The sequence below is a fragment of the Hylaeus anthracinus genome, unplaced genomic scaffold (assembly GCF_026225885.1).
Source record: "Hylaeus anthracinus isolate JK02 unplaced genomic scaffold, UHH_iyHylAnth1.0_haploid 5, whole genome shotgun sequence".
Classification (NCBI taxonomy): domain Eukaryota; kingdom Metazoa; phylum Arthropoda; class Insecta; order Hymenoptera; family Colletidae; genus Hylaeus; species Hylaeus anthracinus.
Window position 1 is genome coordinate 11,546,438 of NW_026535322.1, and position 26,754 is coordinate 11,573,191.

A 26,754-nucleotide genomic window follows, 5' to 3' on the forward strand; every position below is an offset into this window, starting at 1 on the left:
TTGTTTTCCCTCCGCTCGGTTTTTTTTCTCCTTTTCTTGCCCGGCCGGCATATTCGGTGCGGTGGCAGGCTCTACGTTTCAAAATGTATGCAAAAGACTGGAGCACCCCGCGCATCCTAACACGGTACACACCCCGAAGAAAATCATCCCTCCGTTTATTTCTCTCGCGACTCTCTCTCTCTCTCTCTTTCTTTCATTCTCCTCGCTCGGTCGTCTGTCGACTCTAGCGAGCCAGAAAGAGAATGATAGAAGGTGTCGATGGTTTTCGCGTCTCGCGGAAAATCGGCGCATCGGGGAATGAAAAGTGCGGCTGTCTTCGGGGTGTCGAAGGTCGAGGTCGACTCGATAGATTCTCGTCGGACTGTACCGGGGTCCGGTCGGCGCGTAGTTACCATCGATTCGTGGCCGCAACTGTTTCGTCGTTTAAAAAAGGAACGCCTCGAGTCTTGGGGTGGAAAGACATCTTTTCCCGACATATATTTCTGTTTGTCCAAGGGGCCAGGCAACAGCCTCCGAACAATATGGGGTCATTTTACGTGTTTTCTTACACGGGTGCAGGTCGTTGTCCCTGCTTCCATGCGATATCGATATCGACGACGCTGCTCCGAATTGGCAACCATATTTACTTCGGGGTGGATCCTGGATTAAAGTTTCTCGACTATTTTTATTTTGGCATCAGTTTAACGTTGTATTAGTTGCTTAGTTATTGTTATCGATATCTTGATGTGGGGTGTTGCGTGCCGACATTTTCATTTTTTATTTTTCTTGATTTCGTCGGCAGGAATGTGTTTGAGATGGTTTACCATCCCGAATTTGTTCTAATCGAACACAAACCTAGCCTTTGACGGTAGTTTGATAAATTCGTTATGAGAAAGAATACACATTCCCTCCTTGAAATCAATGTCGTCACGCCACTTTCACCCTGCTGGCAACGCCGCGCCGCGGAAAAATCATTGTAAAATAATAAGTGCGTTGCTTGTTACGAATGAAATGCGTTAAATCATGTAATGTAACAGCGGAGTATATATATGTAATTGTTGGAAAGATAAGCACATCGAATATTACCATCGCGTTCGAATTTACAGTTACGGTTATCATTGGAAGAAGGACACGTAAATATTGCGTGCTAAAATTAAACGTTTATTACGCTTCGTATATTGAAAGCATAGCATGAAATTGCCGCGTGCTTCGTCCTCGCGCAATGTTATCGCCACGCGAGCCGATCCACTTGGTGGGCGCGAGACGCGAGACGAGGTACAACTCGTAAACACCAAATTCTCGAGTGTACCGAGTCGCGAAATTTCGAGGATTTTTTCTATGAACTAGCGACGATCACGTGGTTCGAAGATCCTTTGTCTCCAAAGCTTCTACAACGTTCCACCGAGTTTACGTGGTCGAGCAAGGCACGAGCCGAAATCACTTCTTCTCGTACAGTCGCGGTGAGCGCGAGATTAAGCCGAGCGAACCGTCTAAGAGTTAGAGTGCGTACCCATTAGTATTGTAATACGAAGTAAGCGGTAGACAAAACTCGGGTCGTTCGTTAAATCGGTTTTATATAATAACTTCATATTTAATTTATTTATTTAGTTTCATTTCCTTTCGTTACTTCCGTTATTAGAGTTTCGCGTTCAATTAATTGCTGAGCATCTTAAAATCATCTTCGCGTGTGGTGTGCTTCTCTTTTCAACAGGTTTTCCGAGCAAATCGATATACAGTGACTCCCAGAAATATTCGGACACCAGTGTATGGTTAGCTTTATGGCTTAATATTGTAGTTATTAAAAAAGCAATCGTCTTTGTTACTTTTTTCAATAATAAGTCATTTATTAACATTATTAAAGATATATACATTAATCCAAAAATTTACATAAATTACATAATAACAATAAGCAAACGAAAGAATACTGCATTTTCGGGTCACGAAAATATTCGGACACTATGAGGAATAACATTTATTAATTAAAATTAAACATTATATGTTCCACATTAATATTTTGTTGCGAATCCCTTTTCTTTTATAATATGTCTCAATCGATTCGGCATATTAGAAATTATTTTTTTTAAATATTCTGTCGAAATGGATGCCCATTCTTCTTGAAGCTTAATTTTAAGTTCTTGTTTGGAACGAATGGGTGCCTTGCGAATCCGTTGGTTCAACTTATCCCATAAGTTTTCTATAGGGTTAAAGTCTGGTGATTGTGGAGGTGAATGAGGAACTTTGGGGTAATTATACAATAAAAATTGTCCGAGACAATGCGCGACTTATGTTTAGAATCATTATCCTGGTAAAATTTAAAATCTTCAGCAATCCCCATCTTTTCTGCACTCTGTTTTAAATTGCTTTTTAAAAGATTCAAATAAGCATTCTTAACCATGATGCCATCAATAAAAACTAAATTGCCAACGCCGGAAGTCGAGATGCATCCCCACACCATTACAATGTCTCCTCCGTGTTTTATCGTACCTGAAAATGTGGTATTCTTTCGTTTGTTTATTGCTATTATGTAATTTATGTAAATTTTTGGATTCATGTATACATCTTTAATAACATTAATAAATGACTTATTATTGGAAAAAGTAACAAAGACAATTGCTTTTTTAATAACTACGATATTAAGTAATAAAGCTAACCATACACTAGTGTCCGAATATTTCTGGGAGTCACTGTATATATTGTAAGAAGGAAGGAAGCCTAGGCGAGTTCAAAGAGTGGCTACAATTCGAGCCATTCGAATTACCTTTAGAAAAATAAAAAAAAATTATTGGTGAGTTGTTTCCTCTAATACGATATATATGTATATATTATCTGAACATAACGATTGTGATCACTGGGATATCAATAAATGAAATATTTCGTTTCCGGGATAACCCTCAATTGGTATCCTAGGATAACCTTTATATTTTATACTGATTTTGTTTTGTACTGTATATACACATATGTATATTTTTCCGACAATTTTATATATTCATTAATGTACGTTTCGTTTCATTTATGAACTTCAGTAAATCGTGACTTTTCTTGTCATCCAGCTCCTTAGTTGAATTATTATTTTTTCAATTATTGATTAACACGTTTTGTGTGTTGTATTAGGTAATTTCACAAGTGATGTTCTCTTTTATGTTACCGTAAAAGAACATACTTTTTTAGACTGCGCATAAGATGAGTCTTTTAAATCGAAACCTTGAATATTTTGAGGAGATGGAATTAAAACGATAACCATAAGGTGGGGAAAGGTTATAGAAACGGGATCGTTATTACGTTTATGATTAGAGTGAACATAAGTTTTAATTTCTTTCATCCGAAAGATTCTTCCAGTTGGCATCGGAAAACGATGATACTTATGAAATAAAATATACAAATGTAAATACGTATTTGAATGGATATTTAAATACATATATAAATACATAATTAAGTATATATTCAAATACATGTCTAAACACACATGTAAATAGATATTAAAATTCATGTCTAAATACACATGTAAGTATATATTTTATTACACATGAAAATGCATAATTAAATAGATATTTAAATTCATGTCTAAATACACATGTAAATATTTATATCAATACACATGAAAATGCTTATTTAAATAGATATTTAAATTCATGTCTAAATACAAATGTAAATATTTATATCAATACACATGAAAATGCTTAATTAAATAGATATTTAAATTCATGTCTAAATACACATGTAAATATTTATATCAATACACATGAAAATGCTTAATTAAATAGATATTTAAATTCACGTTTAAATACATATGTAAACACATATTTTAATATATATCTCAATCCAAACCATACACAATTATTACAACACATACATTAAATTTAATAGTTGCACAGCAAAATCACCCATTGTTTTTGATTAAAATAAGTATTTAAACGAAAAAAGAAAAATATTTCGTGAATTTTGTTCGGCATTTTGTGTACCCCGTTCAACTGTCCCGATTTCTGATCGTTCTGTCTGCCATTCTTTCGCTCCCAATAAAAGCAAGCGAAATGAAAAACCATTTCCCGTGCCTCCGGTATATAAATACACCTGAAACAATCAAGAATATAATTTCCCAAACTCTCATCGAATTTCTCTACTTCTGAAAGCCCGAACTCGAGACAACCCAAGCCAACGAATATAGCCAATCGACTATTCACTACAGTCCCCGACAGTATACATCTGCATGAAATTATTAGAAATTCATCGAATTCTTTTCCTCCCCGAGGACGATCCTCCGATCCAATCGCACACGCGACGAAATAACCGTGCATCCCTTTTGTTTCTTATTACCTGAGAACCTGGAGATTTCAGCCGTTCGGTATGATCCGTCCTTAAAATTCATTCGTCATCAAAGCGGAGGTCCTCCGCGGCAATATCAGTTCGATCCGATAGTTGGTAGATTTAAAACGTCACTCGAGGGCCTCGGGAGAGCCTCCTCGAGCAGTTCTTTAAAAGCGACACGGAAAATATGTACCAATAAATGGCATCGAGGGGTCGATAACGGTGTAACTCGTTTCCACAAAGACCCTTTCCTACGTCTGAAGAAGCTCGCGAGTCCGATTGGTGTATAACGTCCTAATTTTCCAAGCGGATGAAAACATATGAAAATCTGCGAGGCGAACGAGTAGACGTTAGGGGGCGCCAAGTCAGAGCCAATAAAAATCTCTTCTTCTCCCCCTTGGCTCGCTGCTATCCCTTCGGTGGCTGCCTTTTCCTTCCCGTCGCTATTTCTTTGTCCGTTCCACGCTGAAAACTCCCGCGAATACGTCGGATCCTTCGACGAGGAAGGAATAATAAAAAAAAAAAAAAGAAAGAACAAGAAAAAAAGAAAAATTAAGAAACGTTCGAGGAAAGTTGGCAACGATAGCAACGTCGGGTGGAAGTTCGCGATCTTGAACGATCATCGAAACGAAGTCAAATTGGCCCGACCGAAAGAAACGAGATAACGCCGGGGTCGTTTGCATTTCAATTGGCGGACAGTTGCCCCGAGGAGACGTTAATCGGTTACAAGAAGCCCCCGGGAAAATAATGAAATTATCGTAAATCAATATGCGCGACGAGGATCCACTTCGCTCGGTCCAAGGCACGAGTTATAAGCGCCGCGGCGGTACAGTTGGCCGCAAGACTTTCCCTGCTCGATAAATCCCTGCGAAAATTGCTCTCTTCTGGAGTCGCGGTGCTCGAGGTAATTGTTACGGTAAATTTGTCTCTCCTTTCCCGGAGCAATCCAAATATCGTGCCGGCATTTGATTGGCGAGATCAGAGTTTGCCAATCGGGGCGGCGGAATCGAAGTGCCTCGCGGAAACAGGAAAACGGGGACGACGCGATTCTGATTGTTAAGAGAGTCGTACGATCGTTCCTTGGTCTGAGCGAATTAATCTTTTCGGGTTGCGTGTTTGTTAACGCTAAACCCAACGACGTTTCCGTTAGGTCATGCCGTAAGTGATGACGTTTTCCAACGCCGACTTTCAGTGAAAACAATTAAAACTTGTTTTTATTTTTAATCATATCTTTTACCTGTTTTTAAGTAATAGTCTTACTTTCTTCCTTTTAAAACTTTCGATGTTTTGAATGCAGTTTGACGCGGACAGTTCATGCCGTACTTAGTCGTTGTCTGAGATTCGATGCTCTCCCCAGTTGTTGCTAATGTCTATGAATTATCCCTATTGTTACTGCACAGGCTTTTTATTTTTTCAGTGGTTATAGGAGGTTGTGTCTAGATTACAGTTCTTAAGAGCTCGGTATGGGAGAAGCTGTTGTTTTTTCCAGTAACGAAAGAAACAACATTGTTTATGGGATGGTCTAATATTTAAATGTCTACTTAATTACGAAGTTACATATGTATTAAAATACCTATTTATACGTGGATATACATATGTATATGAATATGTATTTGTATGTATATTTATACATGATTTCTAGTATGTATTTAGTTATACAATCTTCATGTGTATTGAAATAAATATTTATATGTACATGAACACATGAATTTTAATATCTATTTAATTATGCATTTTCATGTGTGTTAAAATATATATTTACGTGTGTGTTTAGACATTTATTAAAACATCTATTTACATGTGTATTTAGACATGATTTTTAGTACCTATTTAATTCTGCGTTTTCATGTGTATTAAAATATACATATGTGTACATGTGTATTTAGACATGAATTTAAATATATATTTACATGCGCATTCAGATATGAATTTAAATATATATTTACATGCGCATTCAGACATGAATTTAAATATATATTTACATGCGCATTCAGACATGAATTTAAATATCTATTTAATTATGTATTTTCATGTGTATTAAAATCAATATTTACATGTGTATTTAGACATGAATTTTAATATCTATGTAATTATGCATTTTCATGTGTATTAAAATCAATATTTACATGTGTATTTAGACATGAATTTTAATATCTATTTAATTATGCATTTTCATGTGTATTAAAATAAATATTTACATGTGTATTGACGCATGAATTTTAATATCTATTTAATTATGCATTCACACACGCATTAAAATACCTACTTATATGTGTATGTACACACACATTGAAATATGTACTTACATATGTATTAAAACATCTATTTACTTGTTAATATGTATTTAATCATGTATTTGCGTATGTAATAATAAAAATTATATTTAAATACGTATTTACATGCTTACGAATATATATATTAAAATCCGGAAAAAAATATGTGAATTTCTCCCCAATTTTCCCCACAACAACCGGATTCTACAATAACCCTCTCGAAAGACAGAAAACAATATCTGTTCTCACGAATGTTCGACTAGAGTCATGTGGGAGTAAAAAAAAGGAAACCCCCTGAGGGGGTGGGGGTGGTGGTGGTTGTGTTCCCGGGGTATATCCGTCGCACATAAAAAACATATTTCGAGGTCCTGCCAGGGCTGCGGCAGGGTGGACCTTGGTTCTAATATATCAAGCCAGATCGATACTATTCCGCAGACTTCGGTTGTTCGGAAACCATCCGGAGCGCCCTTCCGACTCCCTCCTGTTCACTCCGACGGACCACTCTCTCAAACATCCCCGGAGTTCCAGCGTCGGAAAGACGAGGATAAGCCGCACACGTAGATATAACGCGGAAAATTCGAGGAGCCTCTCGATGCGACTTCTACCTTATTATTCTTCCTGCGAATCTTCTCGTTTGTTACAACTCCGACGAGGAACCTTTTTCACTCCTAACTGTTCCACCCCTCCGTCCCCCGTGACCGTCGAGAAGCGGGTTTCCGAAGATCGGCGGAGATATAGCAATTTAGGAACTTGTTCAGGCGCCTCGACCTCCCGAATCCATTCCCGAGTTTGTTAACACGTTGTCGCCTGCCTTTCGTGTTCCGCGATCGAATTGTTCGAGTATTTTAACCGGTGCTTGTTTTCTCTCCGGTGTCTCCTCGATTAGGTTTCTTTGGTTCGCGTGTGCTGCACTTTCGTAGAAACCTCTCGAGGTAAAATAAATTTTGGTATTATCTACCGGGAGGGATGTAGATGCATGAACATGGGGGGTTGTTCGGGTTCTATTTTTCAAATTGGAGGTCATTATGGTAAAATGCTCTAGGGTGCACGAAGTAGACGCGTATTGCAGCCAGGAGATCTGTATTTATTTTGTTCGGGAGAATTTGCAGTATTGTGGTTACCGATAAATGATGTTAATGTGGTCCACTGTGGAGATGATGAGTACGTCTATGTCAATGTTCGTTAATCTTTTCGGTGCTCTGCACGAGTATATTCGTCAAGTTATTTTGTTCTTGTCGTGCTCAAGACGAGTTAAATCCCATGAGCTTATTGTTAATGAGTTAACGAGTTAACTCGTCTTTAGCTCTTTCCTATTTAAAAACCTCATGCGATTTAACTCGTCTTGAGCATGACAAGAACAAAATAATTTGACGAGTATACTCGCGAAGATCACCGAAAAGGTTAAAAAGGCTCACTGCACTTCTTATCCACAATCCATTGCAATATTAATTCGTTGATTGTAATATTCACTCGTTGCATATTCTTTACGTAAAACTGAATTAAAATGATCATGAGTACTTAACGTTCAATCCTTGGATTTCTTTCGGGGGATGTACTTTATCCAATCATATCCATATAGGCACATAGAGCATATATTATACATTAGAGTGTATAATTTAGATATTTTCTTAACAATATTTTTTTAACAACGTAGTACGAAGCTTTCGAATAACACGCTTGACTCATGGGAAAAATACGATCTTCCACTTATTAGGGGGACCGAAAAGTGATCAAAATTTTATCACGACTTATTTATTAAAGAAATCTCAAATACTAATCAACAAAATAATTTCCATCATTTTCTAACACTGTTTTCCCAGCGTAGAGACCTAACGTACATGATGTGCTTCGACATTTAATTTTAAGATTTTTCAGAAAGTGAAGTTAATAGATTTCCCAGAGTTCGATACCCTTTTTAAAGAAGCCCTTCGATCTTTCATTGAAAAACATTTCAAAGTCGAAGACATGATTACTTTTCGGCCATCTAATATAAAATACATGTTCCCATATACTACATAATCGCCATGTAAATATTAATGCAAGTCCAAACGCATCGAGTGAACGTGAGGTTGTAACGCGTCAAGGGTGTAACGCGTTCCCGGCGGTTCGAGGAGCACCGTTACACCTTGTCGGGGTGAAAAGAGACGAATTATGGTCTCGTAAGTACGGAAAATAGGTTAACGATCGTGAGTGCTCCCGAATCTGTATCGATCCCGTCCTGAAGTGGCGGGAGGGCAGCGAAAATCAGATTACACAAAGGGCTCTTACCTGATGCGCTGCGTGCGAAGTCTGGCCCAAAACTGGCACCCCATTCGCGTCGCGGTAAAGGGGTAGGTTTTACGCCGCGGTCGCACGTCGACGATGCTTCCACGGTGCCACCAGGTACAACCGGATCCCGTTCACCCCTTCCCTCGACCCAGATGCCGGCGCTGTTACTCGGCTAGATGCACGCCAGCCGTTTTCCTATTCGTCCGTCGAGCATACGGATACCCTGCTCGATGCTTCCGGTTAAAAATTCAGAAATAACTGACGTTCATCGTTCCTGTACCGCCTGTACCTTCGCCGATCCTGCGAGGCGTAAAAAGAAACGAATAAGGTTCTCGTTGCTGGATGCATTGGAGACTCGTTGGGACGACAGGCCATTATTATTTGAGCCGTTCACTGCGCGAATCGATCAACTCCACTTTCTGATAAATCTTAAATTTAACCCTTTGCACTCGAGAGGTGACTTGAGAGGCGTGATTAGGTTTCACGCAGCAAATCTACAATACCTAATGTTTAGACTGCGGATCTTTATGCAAAATAAAATCTTAGCAAACGTACCTACAAACATTCAAACTAAATAGGAGTTCATTTTACAATATTATATTAATATTATCAATATTTTTTATATTATAGTATACTGTGTAGATTTTGTAGTTTTCTGCACATTCAAATTTCTTATAAATGCATAAAAATCCGCAGTCTACTAATATTTCTTTAGATTTAACTTCTTCGGAGCTCGAAGCGTCGATAAAATGATTGTTGGTGAAGTAAAGGTGACCTTATTCTTAAATCGACACATATATATATGTTTAGACCTAATGTTTAGGTTATATATATGTGTGTCGATTTATATAATAGTATGTTGAACGTTGAATATATATATACAATTAAAGTTTGTAGAATACGTTCAACATACTGTTACGTGTATTATGCGTATATATATATAAGGGTTTATTATATCTATGAAATAATAATCTAGAATTTGTTTTTCTGTGAACAGAAAAATAACAATTAAAGTTTATTATTATTATTATTATTTTGTTCACCGATTTTCTCGATTTAACCGATCTATATTATTTAATCCTTTTATCTATGCACGTGTCAATTACATAACCTTTCTTTTTCCTCTTAATTGCTTTTAATTATGCCCTCTAATGCGAGTAATTCGAAGGCCACGCGGAGCGCGGCAATTTCAAATTAAAGAGAATATATTCTCTTTACGTATATATTTCTATCCGTTTCTGCCGTGATCGGATAAGTAGTTAACCTAAAAGGCCCCTTTTTCGATTAAACGGAAAAATATTTCATCATTATTTCGCTGCTTTCATCGTCGAGCTCCGCCATTCGGTATCGCGCGGACTGAAGCGTCAAACGGGGTCAAGCGTCGTCGCGTTTACGACGCGCGAAACGATAGCGTTTGCTCGAACGTTCCGCACGCAGGAGGAATCAGAAATTTTTTGCCCGTCCGCGGAAAGCCCCGGATGGAAACGTCGACGTTTCCCGAAGGAAAAATCCGGGATTCGAAGGAGATTCGGGACGCAGACGATAGCCATGCGCGATAGCGCGGGAATTCGCGCGGCCCATTGGGCATAGGTCAGGCAGAAGCCAATCCGACGAAACTCGCAGATATATGATAAAAATTGACTGGAGGCGTCCCCGGCGTCGCCTGAGAAGGCCGAAATTTCGTTCGTCCCTTAAATCCTTCGGATAACGTCGCGCGGAGGAAGCCCCTCGTCCATTCCCTTCGTCGTCCCCCTACAGATAACCAGCCGCTTCTTCTTCTGCTTCGAAGAGCGAACAGAGAAGAAGGACTGTCGAGTCATCGGCGCGCGATCAAAAAATGATCCATCTGAAAAACGTGCCGGGGCGAACCCGCTGACGATTTTCTCGCGCCTGGGATACCTAGGTGATATCTCATCGTGAATTGGCGCGGAAAGAGGACGTGTTTTTTATGAATATTAGAGAAGAAAACTACGAGCTATATTTTGTTTATTATTGAACGAGTGCGTGGTTCCTCGTGTTGCTTTCAGGTGTTGGTCGTTTCAACCCCTTAAAGAGGGGTCGAAACGTTAGGACGCTGAATAATTGAGCGTATTTTGTGATTTTTCTTTACGGAGAAATGTTTATTTAATTTTTTGTTGAACTTGAGAGTATTTTAGGTATGCGTGAAAGTTTATAAACGACATTCTTATTTTGATAATATTTTTGTTTAATTGTATAAAACTTAGAGAAACAATTACGTTTTCATTACAGTGTCGAATAGTCTTACATTAACATAGCGATGCTGGGATAGTATAATTTCAATTAAAATCTGTAGAAATACATTGTGAATTCGGTATAAAAACTTTATGTCTCACCAGCAATTCTCGTTAAAAATTTCTGACAACTAGACTGCAGATTTTGTGCATTTATTACGAACAATAATATAAAAAAAACATACGTACAATACACATAGTAGTATGTTGAACGTATTCTACAATTATAGTAATATTGTTATTTTATTCTGCCATAAGTGCACATACCTTTCCGTTAAAAAACATCCATGAAATATATATAATAGTATGTTGAATATATTCTACAATCATTACAGTAATATTGTTATTTCATTCTGCATAAATGCACATACCTTTCGCTTATGTTTAGCATGCCTCTATCATATTAGTTTATATCACAAATGCATAAAATCCACAATCTACCGACGACCAACTATAACGACCTCCTCTTCGTATATATTATACATTACTGTAAATATTTTTCGTCATCCGCAACCGTCGAGAAACCCTCAGGGGCTGTAGTTATGTATCGTTGCAAATTACAGTACGGGCTTAGCAACCCCGAGGTACCCCAGCTATTGGGGGGCCAGTGGGCCCCTACAGACATGTAAACGAATTTAACGTACGAAAAAACTTCGGTAAAGATTACCGAAGAATGCAAATGTAATAAACAGATCTGCAGATTTTACGACGAGCGTAAGAATCAGGTGATTGAAAATCAATACAGGAAAGGGACATGCGATTTATTTTATTCTAACATCTTTATTATCAAGCGTTACGTCACTGTGACCATTTTTCATACATGCACCCATACTATTCGTAAACAATTTTCAATCATAAAAAAAAAAAGAACACATATGCAAGACTGGTGATTTCGATATAAAACAGATCACGCACACTTACAAAATAACGAAAGAAAAATAGAAGCAACCACCGAAAACAACGCGATCCAAAAAGTCCGACTACCGAAAATAAAATAAATAGCCGCGAATTCACGTCCTATTTAATTTAAATAATTCCCAGTGTCCCACGACGCGGATAAAAATCCTCGACGTTCTATACCTCCGATCTCGATACAGCCTCGCCTCGCAGAAGCTCGCCAGGCCGCGGAAATTTCCTTTGCGCAACGTACGGGAAATATTTTCCTCGTAGTCCCGCAAAGCCGCGCGAAATCCGCGCCCCGCCGTATGATACCACGTCCAACGTTGTGAAAGTTTTGTCGATTTTCTTTCCCGTCGAACAACCGCGCTTCGACCAGACCAACCGTGGACGAACAATGGCCGTGTACTTTCCGTGAAAATCGCGGAACTTCGATCGTCTCCCATCGACTTTTCGTTACGGCGATGGTAACAACGGCGGAATCGTTCTCGTTACGAACAATAATAATAATAATAATAATAATAATAATAATAATAATAATAATAAAAACACACAGAGGAAAGAACGGTTAATCCTGGTGGAAAAAAAAAATATTCTCCCGTCGGAACAATGAATAATTTTTACGTACGTTGAAACTGAACCAGAGCCTCGAGCTCGAGTCGCGAGTACTCTCGCTGGCTCCGCGTATGCTTTCGTGCGTTCCCCGGATTCCGGTCGGCTTGTATCCTGTCCTTTTTGTTGCGCGGACCCGCGGGAAATAGGGCAATACATATTCGGGTTGATTCCAGCCATTTTTGTATTTGTTTGCAATTTTAATGTGCTCTCAGCGACGGGACGGTCGAGTCGCGGGAGAGGGGTTGGCTTGGCGGCAATAGGACGAAGGGCTCGGCCGGAATACCGTGCGTAAACCGGGCGGCCATTACCTTCGATTTCGAAATAAATTGCGCGCCATAAACAGGGTGGTCCATAAGAATACATACGACCGGCTTACCGCGGAGGTACCCAATGTTCTGAAAAATGTAGCCTCGCCTCGTGCTGATATCGATCCCGTCAACCACCCTCCCCCCTCGGTTGGCATCCTATCCCTTTCTCTGTTTCTCTTTCGCGTCTTTTTTTCCTTTTTTTTTTTTTTTACGCTGTTGGAACGGGAACGTCACCCAGGGTTGGCTTAATTTCGATGTGTAGCCGAATTCATCTGTCTCGAGGAGGAGCCGTCTCATCCCGGCGATCTTTGACTGGCGGCTCGCGCCCCTTTTCGCGGTCGCTTTACCCCCGATGCCCGCTCGGCTAAAAAACCTTCAAGTGGCGCGGGGCGAAAAAGACTTTTCGGAATTTTTCTTCAGTCCGGGCGGACGGTGTGCACGCGCGCCCGTGCACGTCACTTTTGTCCGCCTGAAAACGCCGTCAAGTGGCGAAGAAAAGTTGCGGTAATTACAAGCGGGGCCTCGCAGCAATTGAAAAAAACTGCCGGGGATACCCGGGGACTCGTCGAAACAAACTTCCATTGGGCGAGGGAATATTAGAGCGACACGGGGATTTTAGCGATTCCGCGATTACGGCAATTTCTGAATCGAGTCTACGGATTGAATGAACGCGGCGGAAATGCGAGGTGGAAGCAGCATCGCGTTGGGAGTTGCGAATCAATGCGACGAGTAAATTACTACTTTTTTTTGTTTTTTTGGGTGGTGGCTTTGACTGGAGGGGAATTAGTCGGTCAAAAATTCAACCCTTGAAGTGTTTCGATATCTGGATTTGGATGGTGGAATTTTTCAGTAAGGGGATGTTGTTGAGATGTGACTTTTAAGGGGGCATCCTGAATTAGGAGGTCTAAAAGAAACGTTTTTTTGTGAATTTTTTTAGAATGGAAAAAAAGTTAATTAATTCTATCGAACTTTTTATCATATTTTCATACATATTTCAGTAGTCTGTACAAATTTTTGCAACAAGAAGTATTCAAATTGAGTCGACTGTAACGTATATTTGTAGGGCACCTCACAATTAAAACCTTCTAGCGGCGGGAAAGATGCGGATCGTAATTTTGGTTTGATACAAAAAAACCGAAAGAAATTTTCATTTTCATACATTTTTATTCTATATGAACTAAGAAAAAGCCTCCAAAATGGTGAAATGTGAAATTACTGCAAGTTTAAAAAAAGGAACGAGTTGTTTTGGTGAAAAGATCACTTTAACTTGATAAAAAAGTTGATTAAAATTTTTTTTTAATATTGCTTCTATTATCAAATACCGGTATCGAAAATAATGGTTTCGAGTGGGCTACATTCTGACGTTACTAGCTTAAATTAAATTACGTTATTACGAGAAAGAAAAAATAATTCAGGTCTGAAAGGGTTAAAGGGTCGGCGGTGCTGGCCGTCGTCAATATTGTTAATGGTTATCAGAGACATTATATTTCATAATTATTCAGTAAAATATCGATATATTAGCCCTTTGCACTCGACAAGTGACTCTCAGTCACCAGTATGTTTTCTTTAGGTTGTTCTTTGAAATTCGAAGTGTCAATAAAATGATTGACGTTGAGGCCAAGGTGACCTGATTTTCAAATCTCAAATTAGAGTTCTCATTTTCGAAGTCAATACACAATCGGTGTAATAATTATTCGTACAGGAACCAATTCCAAATAAAACCTCATATATTTATTTTATCGATAAATTGTAGAGGAAGAAATAATTAAACAACATTCCTACATATTTTTAGAGTAGAATTTGCGTAAATTGAAGTTTATTATTTTTAATATTAACCTCTTATTTTTCTTCTTATTAATTTTATTTTTAATTAGTTGCTGTACGAATAGTTCTTACACTGACTGTAATCTTAGCATTCGTAGCATTAGAATGCTAAGAAAGCATCTCGACTGGCGGGTAGATACCAGAAAGAAAAGCCTCGAGTGCAGAAGGTTAACGTTTTGAGGAATTTTCTGATTTCGGTACATTATTGTCTAGGTTCACTCGACACAGGAACGCAGAGGGTTAACGATAGAATTATATTTTCGTTGGCAAAAGATTCACCTTGATCAGGTGTCTAAAATCAAACGTAAAAAGCTTGAATCGTAAAAATTTGTCTTTATCATCCCCCTGGGCGACAATCCCCTGGTATCTAGGGATGGTCGTTGCGTGTTCCCGCGAAGGACGACTCTGGAAAAGGACGCGCGGTTTTGAAAATGGCCGCTGCCGCGACCTGATAAGGAGAGCGCTTCTCGCGCTGTCCGAGGGGCTCCCCCGACAAATGGCCCGTCACGACTCTCGTAAATCAAGGCTCAGAACGAAAGGCCACCGTCCTCGTCGGGAGGATTCCCAGTCCTTGTTTCGCTGGTCTTTCTCCCTGTCGCTCCGTGGAAGGAATAATCCGCTTAAAGGACGCACGACGCGCTCGAGAAAGTTTCCTTGTAAAATTAGCGCGTCCGCGGACCTTAACGACCGAGCATCGATATAGATTCCGCTAGTTAAACCTGGTTTAATCAGTCTTTTTTTAGCGAACGCCTCGGCGCCTTTCCAGGTAAAGTGGGACGACTGAGAATAGAGAAATATTTATTCATTCATTAGAAAAACATTTTTAGTAGGAATTTTTTTTTTTTTATTTTTTTCATTCACGGTCCCATCAACTGCGAGGTTATTAGTGACCAATGATTTAATTGTAATTTTTTTAACCTGTTAGAATTCACTGATATCTTGACTAATTAAATTGTGGGATGTATTTGACACGATGGTACTTAAATATGCTTCTCTGCAATATTGTATATTCTTAACAGAAAAAAAATGTTCAGGGATATATATAAACATTTTATTTTATTTCAGAAGTTTACGTGATACAAGCATGTATGAGTTACTTCACAAGTTTGAGAAATTAAAAGTACCAATCGATTTGACCTATGCACTTCAATTTTTATTAACACTGAAACTACCACGAACAGTCAAATGACCGTTTCCAAACTTTAGTGTACAGCTCTTATGTGCAATGTATGAATTGTATTGAATTATTTCATGCATTATGCCATTTAATTCCACGTAACATATTTTTGCATGTCATTGAAATATGTGTCTCGCTTTACGTTGCAATGCTCTGCAGTTACGATGATCCTCCGTTTTGTTTCACTTGAGACTTCTATCTAGTAATGAGGTGCAAAGGATGTACACATTAATTTCTCGCTTAACGTAGTTTCGCTTTACGTAGCAATGTGCTGTAATAACGATCATCGTCTGTTCTATTTAAGACTTCTATCTACTACTATCTAGTAATGTAATACGAGACTTTGACGACGTATACATCGAGAAAATAAACTGAGAAAAACGATTATCCACAGTTCAAAATTGAAATACCCGTTTAAATACGTATTGTGGGCGTAAGCGGTTTGACGCACGACTGAAATCCTCCTCGTGGACCGAATCGAATCACACGTCCCGGCGGATCAGGCGTTTTCCCTTAACCGGGCGGCGTTTATTGTCGCCTCAAAGCGAAAGAGACCCGTCGCCGAGCACGCGTCGCGAGACTTTCCGCGTTTTTCAACGTAGCTACAGGCTAGACGGAGCCGCGACCCGGGTATGTACACTGCGGAATCACAAGGCGAAAGCGCAGAACTCGCTGTCAGCACCCTCGTTAGCTAAGGCTTGCGAGGCCAACGAGTGGTTCGAGCTCGTTCCGTAACGATAATGGAACCCTTTGAGGATCGTCGAGTGCAGCGCGCGGACACGCTGTCACGGCGTAGCGGGGTCGCTAGGTTATACGACTATTTCATCCGGAAGGCTAGAGTTACCAGTCCCAGGTATACGAGGAGACGGCGAAAGAAGGAGAAAGGCCAGGACTGAAAAGGGGTGGGACGGGAGGGGTGGGTTGTCGTTACGAGCGAGAAATCGGTGCGGGGCGAAATTTTAAATATTTGAATTAACCCCTTCTGGCGGTGTCGCGGGGCCCGGGTATACCTGGCCTCCCATTATTTTACCCGATCCTTCTCTTTTGCATCTGGCATATCCGTCGATATAATGTCTCCCCCTCGGCGCGTTGCGAACCTCTCTCCATGTAAAATTATGTTAATGGATTATCCTGGGGGGCTGGCGCGGCGCGATATTCCAGGTAGCCAGGAAGGACAGGGACGCAGCGGAACGCTTCTTTCTTTTCCCTCTTTCGGTTCTTTTCCCTTTTTTTCCTCTCTCTCTTTTACTTTCCACTGTTCCTCCTCCCTTTTCAATCCTTCTGGCCCGCGGAAGTAGGTCGGGGATCGCATAGGTGGGCTCCGCGTGGAACGACGCGCGCCCATGGGATCGGGATGCGCGTCGGGTGAACGACAGATGGGGTTAAAAAATCGCTGAAGAGGATTAGGGATGCGCCGAACTTGCATTATCGATTCCTACCCCCACGAATAGGCGCGAGCGCCGTTAGGTTCTGCATTTTCATTTCCGTTAATCCCGAGGACCCTTCTATTTTTCGGGGCTTCCTTCTCCGAGTTTGACGAACCGCAACCTTGGAATATTCACTGGGATGCTTTATTCTGAAACTGTGTTTGCGATTAGTGTTGATGATCGTTTTAGATCGATGGGATCGGAAATAGAAAATTCTCGCGCAACGTTCTTGTCTGAAGGTGTAGAAATTAAAACTTCCATGCAGTAGCACATAGCAGATGAGGTTTATATCCAATTTTCGCTTTACGTAGTTTCGCTTTACGTAGCAATGTTCTATAGTAACGATCGTCATCTGTTTTCTTTTATTTAAGACTTCTGTCTAGTGTTGCAAGGGAGGCATACATTAACTTCTCGCTTTACGTAGTCTCGCTTTATGTAGCAATGTTCCCAAGTACATATCATCATCTGTTTTGGTCTTATTAAACAGTTCCAAGCAGTAACACATAGCAGAGAAGGTATTTAACCATTTCTCGCTTTATGTAATCTCGCTTTACGCACCCCCACAAAATTAATCCTAAATATAAAAGAACCTACGTTAAATGAATCTAATTTCTAAATTAATCGTGATAGAGACTTGCGGTATTGACTTGTACAAGCTCTAAACCCACCAGTTAACGAATATACATGTATTATTGCGCAAGCTCCCCAGGAATGGCCGCCAGGGGCGTCCGTCCAGCGGTTAGGCGCCATACTTCGCACTCTCCCGATCCAGCGATCATACAGCGGAATATTTGCGCATAGGTGGGGTAGAATAACACGCGAGCCCACCCTTAAATACTCGAAACGCTTTGAATGCCTTATCTCGGACATCTCTAGAACCCTCGAATTCGGTTGAACGCTTCTCGGAATTATCCGAAATCTCCGACGAGGTGGATTTCTCGCGACGTCCTGGCGGTGCCGAGATCCTTGTAACCGATCGAGATCTACATTGTGTGCGGAAAAACGATGGGTTCTTTTATTTTCACTTTTTTTTTTTGAGGGGGTTGGTCGAGAGGGTTGATTCCGAATTGCTTCGAGTGGATTCACTTCGCCCTGGGTAATCTGTATCGGGGGACACTCGTGTCGCTCTCTCGATAGACGAACACTTAACTTTTGCTGTCTGATTGCATCTGCGGGTCTCGATTGGTGACCCGTACCTGTTACATTCGTGTCTAATTAATTATTTCTTTTGTTTGAGACAATGTCTGGTATCCGATCGTCAACGTTAAATAATAATCGCGAGTGCGACTAATTTTCCGACCCTTGACAAAAAAGGAAGGAGGATGCAATAAAGCTCGTGGTATATATTATTCTTTCTTCTTTATCTGCTTTACGTCGCATCGATTATGAAAATTGTTAGCGACAAATATTGATTGTTTGGGTAGAGATGGGTTTTGAATTATATTTTTATACATATATTGATATGTTTGAGGAAGTCTATCCTCCCTTTTCTCTTCCCTTCTTTCTTCAATTTCTTTACACTCCTATAGCAGGTGATTTACTGCTATATGGTATATATATCTACATAGATATATTTCACCACTTTTTTCAACAGTTTCTTACGAATCACGCTTTCTCAATTAAAGAAGTCCTTTAAATAATTTATCTACTCTATGTAGATGTTCGATTTACGTTACAATTTCTCGTTTAACCGATCGGAAGCAATACGTTCGAAAGAAGATTATTCACTGTAGTTCTGTGACCGTTAGCACAGACCATATTTCACGTAAAATTCTATTAACCTAATGAAACGACGAATGATTTCAGAATGTAATTCTCCGTCTTTTAAATTTCAGAACACGACGACTGCCCCGGAAAATTACGTATTTCGCCGTGAAAGCAACCTGCGGACGATGGCCAGATTAAAATCGGATTTAACTCGACAAGGTAAAAAAAAAAAGAAAAAAAATATGTAGCTTCGGTCGAGGGGTGTCACGAATCGGATATCGCTGCTTTAGGGGCATTATTTGCTTTCTTTGTCGTCAATTTCTCGCCCTCCGCCCTGTTTTGGGTGTCGGTTTTCACGTTTTTTCACCCAAAACCACCCCTGTGGTCCATTGTGCGATCGACACTTTTTTTTTTCCTCAAAAGCGCGTAATCCGGCACGAGGGGCGAACTCAAGCATTTCTGCTTTATCGCTGTTGTGCAGCAGGTTGGTTACTGCAGGTACACTCTCGCACACACCCGTCAATAACAAACCTGATTTAGAGTCGTTTCATGCCAAATTTGATGCCATTTCGGGAGGAATTCTTCTCGGCAGGTGGTCGTGACAAAGAATAACGAATACCATCGGCTACGGAATAAAATATTACCTGGGAGTATCGAGGGATTGTTTACTTTTACATTTTTCTTTCGATATCAATTTTTCGTAACCATTAGACCGAGGATGTTTATGTAAATACATATTTTCACACGTAGAGAAATTGAATTAAACGCGAATTAAAGTATGTTTAAATAATAATCTTCATTGTAATAATTATTAGGGTCTTCTTAAAGGTACAACTTACACAGACAGTCTACTAAAGAAATTTATTTAAATTAAATAATAGATTTAGTTCTAAATATTTGCACGAATAAACTGTACACATGCACATATTTATAATGAAAAATTTATCTGGAACCATCAAACCTGCCATTCAATTCAGATGAATTTCTGCTCTAGACATAGACTATGTATGCTAAATATTATTTAAACCATTAGGAACTCCATAATCAAACATTTATTCTTTTTTCAAACTTCATGAATTTCATTTAAATATGTTTATATATTTTCCCAGATGTCCCCCAATATTTATTTTCCGTTAACGCACAAACATCTACAGTCTGGCAGTGGTCGTACAAAAATTAATCCTCGAAGAAGCAATTAAGAAACGAATTACTCCGTTGAAAGGGTTGCAACGCGGACCGTTACGATTTTTTTTCGAAGGGCTTATCTAGCCACCGAGGCTGCGTATCGCGTGAAAAAAGCGCGCCAGGTGACGAAACCGGCGAATCGGTTTCGCTTTTCATTCAGGAAATTGGAAAACGTCATCTGGGCGCCTACCGTGCGGCAACCCTTTACCCGGCCCGTCCATCTCGGCCGTAAACCCTCGCAGCGGGGTAGAAATAAATGAAATTAATTTTCTTCACGCAACACATTCCGGTAGCGAGCTCTCAAGCTGCTTTCCAGAACCTTACGCGAAATCCTCCATAAATATTTACTAGGTATAATTAGAAAATATTAAAGGGATGGAGGAATTCCGGTTGCGGACATTTTCAAATTTCAAATCGGAGCAACGACTCCTGCGTTAATTTCATTTTTGGCACTTTTCATATTTCACACTAAAGGAACAATTTCTCGAATCGGGACTAAGCATTGCTAACAGAATCTTATTAAACATATTTATTTAAGGGTGGTGAAGGAAGAAAGATCGACTCTTAGGGTGTGTCGTGGTACAGAAAATTTTTGTCTTCAAATACTATATATCCATGTAGTTTAAATGAAAAATCGTATTTTCCGTAAATTAGATAACAATTTTTTTCCTGCACGAACATGTTTGTTCCATCATCTACTATCAGTTTCTCAATCGGCACTTGAAACAAAAATGTTGCTATAAAATGTTACACCTCATTGACTATATATATTCCTGAAAAATTCCTGTCAAAATCAATGCACATGCTATAATTACATCTTTTCTTCGCCCTTTTAAACCTGCCACTTCTCGCAACCTTCTTTTCCACTCCCAATGTGGATCTCGCAAGAAATAAATAGCGAAAATTTATAGTGTAACAGTTTTCGCTTCAACGAAACGACAGCGGGCACCGCGAGAAAATTTAAATGATCGTTCGAAGAAGCGCCCATTATGTTTATTGCGGTACATTTTACAAACGTTATTCAAAAATGTATTTCCCATAGGTTCGTATCCACGCACGCGGGAGACAGTTTCATCGCGATAAAATGTGGATGCGCGCGCTAGCTCGCTCGACCACCCTCTTCCTCAATTTCACGCATACGATAGCGTTGCTGCGAGCATGGGACCAGAAATACCTGGTCTCCCGTGTATTTGCGTCTCAGGTAGTTACACACGCGCCCCTAGGGCGAGCCCAGCCCGCCGTGGTACGGTTAACAGGCATTTGCATCCCAGGTAGCCAGCCTCGCAGACGCTCCGGATCCTCGTCGATGAATCGCGCGACCCGATGAGAGAACAAAAATCGCGTTGCATAATAGGGGGTCCCGGCCGCGAAACCCTTTTCCTACCTGCGCCCCTCTCTGTCGCAAAGGTCGCCTCAGGTAAGATTTTCGGGGCCCTGTCGCACCTCTTACGAGAAACGAGATCTTTCGGGGTCCGCAGTCGCGTTTCGAGCTCGCGCAAGAAACGATCGCGGTCCAGATACGCTCCAGTTCTTGCGTAAACGAGAAGCAACCACCTCCTGATCGCGATAGAGTGATTTGGAGCTGGTGGGATAGAATTTGTAACGTAATTGGAGGAGGAGGGTGACTTTCAGTGAGGGAAGATGAAGTGAATTTTTTTGGAGGGGAGGTGAAGAGATCCGTGCATGTTGATAGCAGAGTATTCTTCTTATCGATAATATCATTGGTTTTTACTTGTGGCTTTTGGGACATGTACAGATCTGGGCATTTCATTTTATGAAAATGAATATAGGTAGCTTCCTCTGATTGATTCTTCCAAATTGTCACGTTGACTTTCAGACATGTATTTTTGAACATTTCTGCTAGGATTAAATATTATTTAGACCACTAGAAACTACGTGAAATTCAACTATTAGTGACTCATCAAAAATCATGAATTTTATTTAAATTCATTTCCTCTGATGCTCGACTTTCAGAATGAACATCTTTAGTTCTTCTGTGAAAAGCACCATATACGTGACGATCAACGCGTTACAGTTCTCATATTTCTACATTCTTCCATGCTTTGTTACGTTTATTCAAACTTAATCGTGCCATCACACTTCCACGTTTCACCTTCGTTCCCAACGGACTCCTTCGCAAACTATTTAATGAACGATCCCCCTTTTTCGCTCTCGTTCTCTCCTTTCGTCTTCTCTTCTATCGGAAGCAAAAAAGTGAAAAGCATAACCATCTCGCTCGATCGGTTAGGGGGTGGAAAGTTTCCCTCGAAGGCGAGAGTCGCTCGAGGAAATAATTTCTATTTCGAGGACGCAAGGTCAACCGTGTTCGTCGGGAGCCGAAGTTCCTGAATACTTTGCTCAACTTCGCGGGAAAGTATCCTCCGGAAAGAAGGAAGGCTACGGGATGGAGCGTCGTAAAAATTCGACCGACGCTGCAACGGCGTCGTACCCGAGGTGAGTTCGATCGCGATTGCCCGACGGTGGGCGCGCACGAATAATTAACGCTAATTGCTGCCAAGTAATTATTTTGACCGAATAACGAGAGAAACGGGGCTTGGGAGGTGCGCTGTAATAACAATGCTCGTCGGGACGAACGATTACAGCTGGTGCTCCGACACGGTCGCGAATATAATCAATTCCCATGGACTAATTAGGGACTCTGCATTGCGAGGAACGCGGAAATTAAATATTCTTTTAGGGAGGGATTGGTGGACGTATCAATTTGAAATTAGCGACCTATTTTTGCTTGTTACAGTGGTTAATTGTTTGACGACGTTCATTTTATTAGCTGGAGGTTGGATGGTCTTTTTTGTGTTTCACTAAGCCAATCTCGTTAATGTGTTCCTCTAAAGGTAATTTAGTTTTGTGGTTCTCTAAGGATAATTTATTTTTGTGATCTTCTAAAATAAATTCATTAATATATTCCCACAAGAAAAATTTATTCTTGTAGTCCTTTAAGGATAATTTATTTTTGTGGTCCTCTAAGAGAAATTTAGTAATGTGTTCCTCTAAGGACAATTTATTCTTGTGATCCTCTAAGATAAATTCGTTAATGTATTCCCCTAAGGAAAATTTATTCTTGTGTTCCTCTAAGATAAATTCATTAATGTTTTCCCCTAAGGAAAATTTATTCTTGTGTTCCTCTAAGGATAATTCATTAATGTGTTCCTCTAAGGACAATTTATTCTTGTGGTCCTCTAAGATAAATTCATTAATGTCTTCCCCTGAAGAAAATTTATTCTTGTGTTCCTCTAACGATAATTGATTAATGTGAACCTCTAAGGATAAATCATTAATGTGTTCCTCTAAGGATAATTTATTCTTGTGATCCTCTAAGATAAATTCATTTTTGTGTTCCCCTAAGGCAAATTCAGTAATGTGTTCCTCTAAGAATAATTTATTCTTGTAATCCTCTAAGATAAACTCATTTTTTCGTTTCTCTAGGACAAAATTCATTAATATGTTCCTCTAAGACAAATTAATTGATGTATTCCTCTTAGTCTAATTTATTTGTATGTTCGTCTGTAACAAATGAATTCTGGTTGTTCTCCAAGGGAGATATACATTTGTCGTCCTCTAAAGAAGTTAACTAGCCTACGGCCGTCCGGCGTAGATCGTTTTTTTTTTCTTCTGGAAAGTCTCGATCTGGAATCAACGGCACCTGCGGATGGAGTATAATCCGCGGTGACGCGCGATCGGTCGGATTGAAGTGACGGATCAATGACGAGTGTCTAATTAACGACCGCGTTCCCGGCGTCAGGCTTGCCTCGACTAATTGACCGTTCGTCTCCGTTGCAACGCGACGTCCTTACTAATCAATATTCAGTGAGTGGCATAAGAGAGCCGTGGGGGACGGGAGACGGAAAGAAATCGGCGCGACGGAGATGAACGTAGCTGGATGCTGAGGGACGGAACTCTGGAGAGTGAGACAGAGAGACGAGGAAAAAAAATGTCGAGGGTGCACTCCGGTTCCGTGGCTCGACGTGTCGCTACGACCATGCACACGTGTGTACGTTGGCTAGGTATGCGCATGTGTGTGGCTAGACAGTGTGTATGTATGTGTGAACGAGAATTCTAGTGGGTGCTCGTGCTTGGTCAGCACTCAAGGGGTGAGGTCACCCTATGGTCCAGCCGGCCAATGGGGCAAGCGCATTTTTTTTTATCAATACCACGTACTCGGGGGAGGTTGGACCCGGGGGGGATGGAATAAAATGGCGGCTGTTGACCCCTTCGGTGCTGCACACGCTGGAAATTGCCCGTTCGCGAGGCTCGTTGCACGAAAACCATGAATACTCGAGTAATAATTAATGGAAGATATCAGATAGTTGAATCTAATATATTTTTGCTTGCTGTCTAATATTTATTCAGGCAAATTTAAGTTGTTGTCCAAGGTGTGGAGATGTTGAATCATCTCAGATTTGTTGGAAATCCTTATAATTTCGTTGGTAGAGGCATAATTCGAAGAGCGAATGGAAAAACGCTAAATACATGACAACCAAGGCTAGCACTCGATGTAATTAAAAATAAATGGGAGAAATGTATCAGGGGATGAAATAACAAACATGCATTTTCTCTGACGACGTGGAATTATATTAAATTCATTCGATAAATTTATAATTTAGGGGGATAATTATAAGGGCAACTTTCCTGGACGAACGCCGCGGGTAACGATGGAGGAACAAAAGGTGTGAAAGGACCGCGTGGAAGAACTATCATCGCGACGAGGCAGCGCGATTGGTCGATTGACCTCTTCGCGATCGGCCTTCGTAGATGGAGAAAGATAGAAATTGTTAGGCTAAGAGGTTCCGGTGTCGGGGTAACCTTAAGGTGATTTGATCCCTCAGATAGCGAGGCGTTCCACGTTATCTGCCATCGTTATTTCCGGAGTCTTCGATTCACGCCCGCCCTTCGCGCGAAATGAGAGTCCAATAACAAAAGTAACCGCGGCGTTGAACGCGGATTATCGGCTTCCGCGAGCTCTCGAATCGAACTCGCGTGTAAAATTCAGACGGGGATTCGCGACATTTCGAGTACCTTGGTCGTTAGATACTCGGGGAACATTAGATACTCCGTTGTATAATCGTGCATTTAATTAAAATATTTCCTGGTAAAACGGGAGAGCGTATAACTATAATCCATTAAATGAGGGAGAATTTTATACGTATAGTTAATATCAGTAAGTGTACACTTGATTCAAATTTCTTGTAAAAATTAGGGAGAATATTAGATATTTATTTCTATGAACTTATTTCTGTATTTATTTCATTCAAATTCTTTTCCCGTTGAAATGAGAGAGAGGATTATTAAACTAAACGAGGGCAAATATTAACATTAATTTCCACAATCTTATTTCAGTATTTATGAAATTGTTTACTTATTGAAATTGTTTTCCTACTGAAATAAGAGAGAGAATAAAGTTCATTAAACGAGGGGTGAAAATTTCGTGAAAATCAGAGAATGAATTAGCGACGTCCACTTAACGAGAAAGAATATTATATATTTAATTCAAATTTCTTTTCTGTTAGAAATTGATCGTCATTTGTAAAGTAAGCCTTTAAATGTTAAACTACCGATTTAGTGTTCTTTTTATTTCTTTCAAATTTCTGAATAATACAAACCGTTTTCAATCCTCTATCGAATCCCATTTAGCGAATTCTCAAATCTATAACTAACATTACGGCCGAATAATATATGCACACCTCCCGTGCACAAATATTTATTTCTACGTCGAGGAAATTGTTTGTTCGTCTGGTAGTCGGGGAAATTCAATAACCGTCGAACAAGTTCTTAACATTCCGCGAGGAAGAATTTATCAAAAAGTATACGGAGACTTCCGAACGGTATTTCGACCATTATTATTCCAGGAAATAGAATTTCCAACGGACCAGAGGGCAGAACAAATATTTTTGCGCAAGAAACTCGCGAGATCCTACTTTCACGTTAAAGAAGACGTTATTTCTAGACGAGAGTAGTATTTGCTTTCGTACATTATGTCTATTGGAAAGTCCTGTACTCTGAACAGCGACACTTGAAGCTGTTATTTCTCTCGTAATTTTCGTGGTCATCCGTTACCTTCCATTTTGTTTAACTCGTGCCTGTTCTATTATAGCGGATAAAATGTGTTTCTTATGGCTGATAAAAGCTGAAACACATTAGAAACTGATCTGCTGATACATTCACGGTTAATCCAATCGATATTTTGATTATTCATGGTCTTCTTAATATTAAAATCACCAAAGTCAACGTATAGTTATTACTAGACTGCGGATCTTTATGCAAAATAAAATCTTCGCGAACGTGCCTACAAAAATCAAACTTACGTTAGAATTCATTTTACCCTGCAAATATTATGATACAAACTTTACTTTCAATATTTTTTTATATTATTACATACTGTGTGCATTTTCTTGTATATTCAAATTTCCTATAAATGCATAAAATGCATAAAAATCCGCAGTCTAGTTATTATAATATATAGCTTTATTTTTGCAATTACAGGGAAGAGTGTAATAATAAAATGTCTTCTCGCAGGGTTTGTAA

At 39.9% G+C, this 26,754-nt stretch overlaps 1 long non-coding RNA gene across 3 annotated transcripts in view; it reads left to right on the forward strand.

Moving 5' to 3' along the window:
- The first annotated feature begins 1,314 nt into the window (after window positions 1-1,314).
- Window positions 1,315-26,754, forward strand: part of LOC128896065 (uncharacterized) — a 58,282-nt gene continuing 32,842 nt past the window's right edge. The window contains exons 1-3 of one of the 3 annotated variants that reach the window (XR_008461916.1): window positions 1,315-1,481; window positions 1,691-2,764; window positions 19,158-19,248. This is a non-coding gene — a long non-coding RNA (uncharacterized LOC128896065). Of the gene's footprint in view, window positions 1,518-1,690; window positions 2,765-19,157; window positions 19,249-26,754 lie in introns of all 3 variants that reach the window. The other 2 variants (XR_008461917.1, XR_008461918.1) reach the window with 2 other exon arrangements.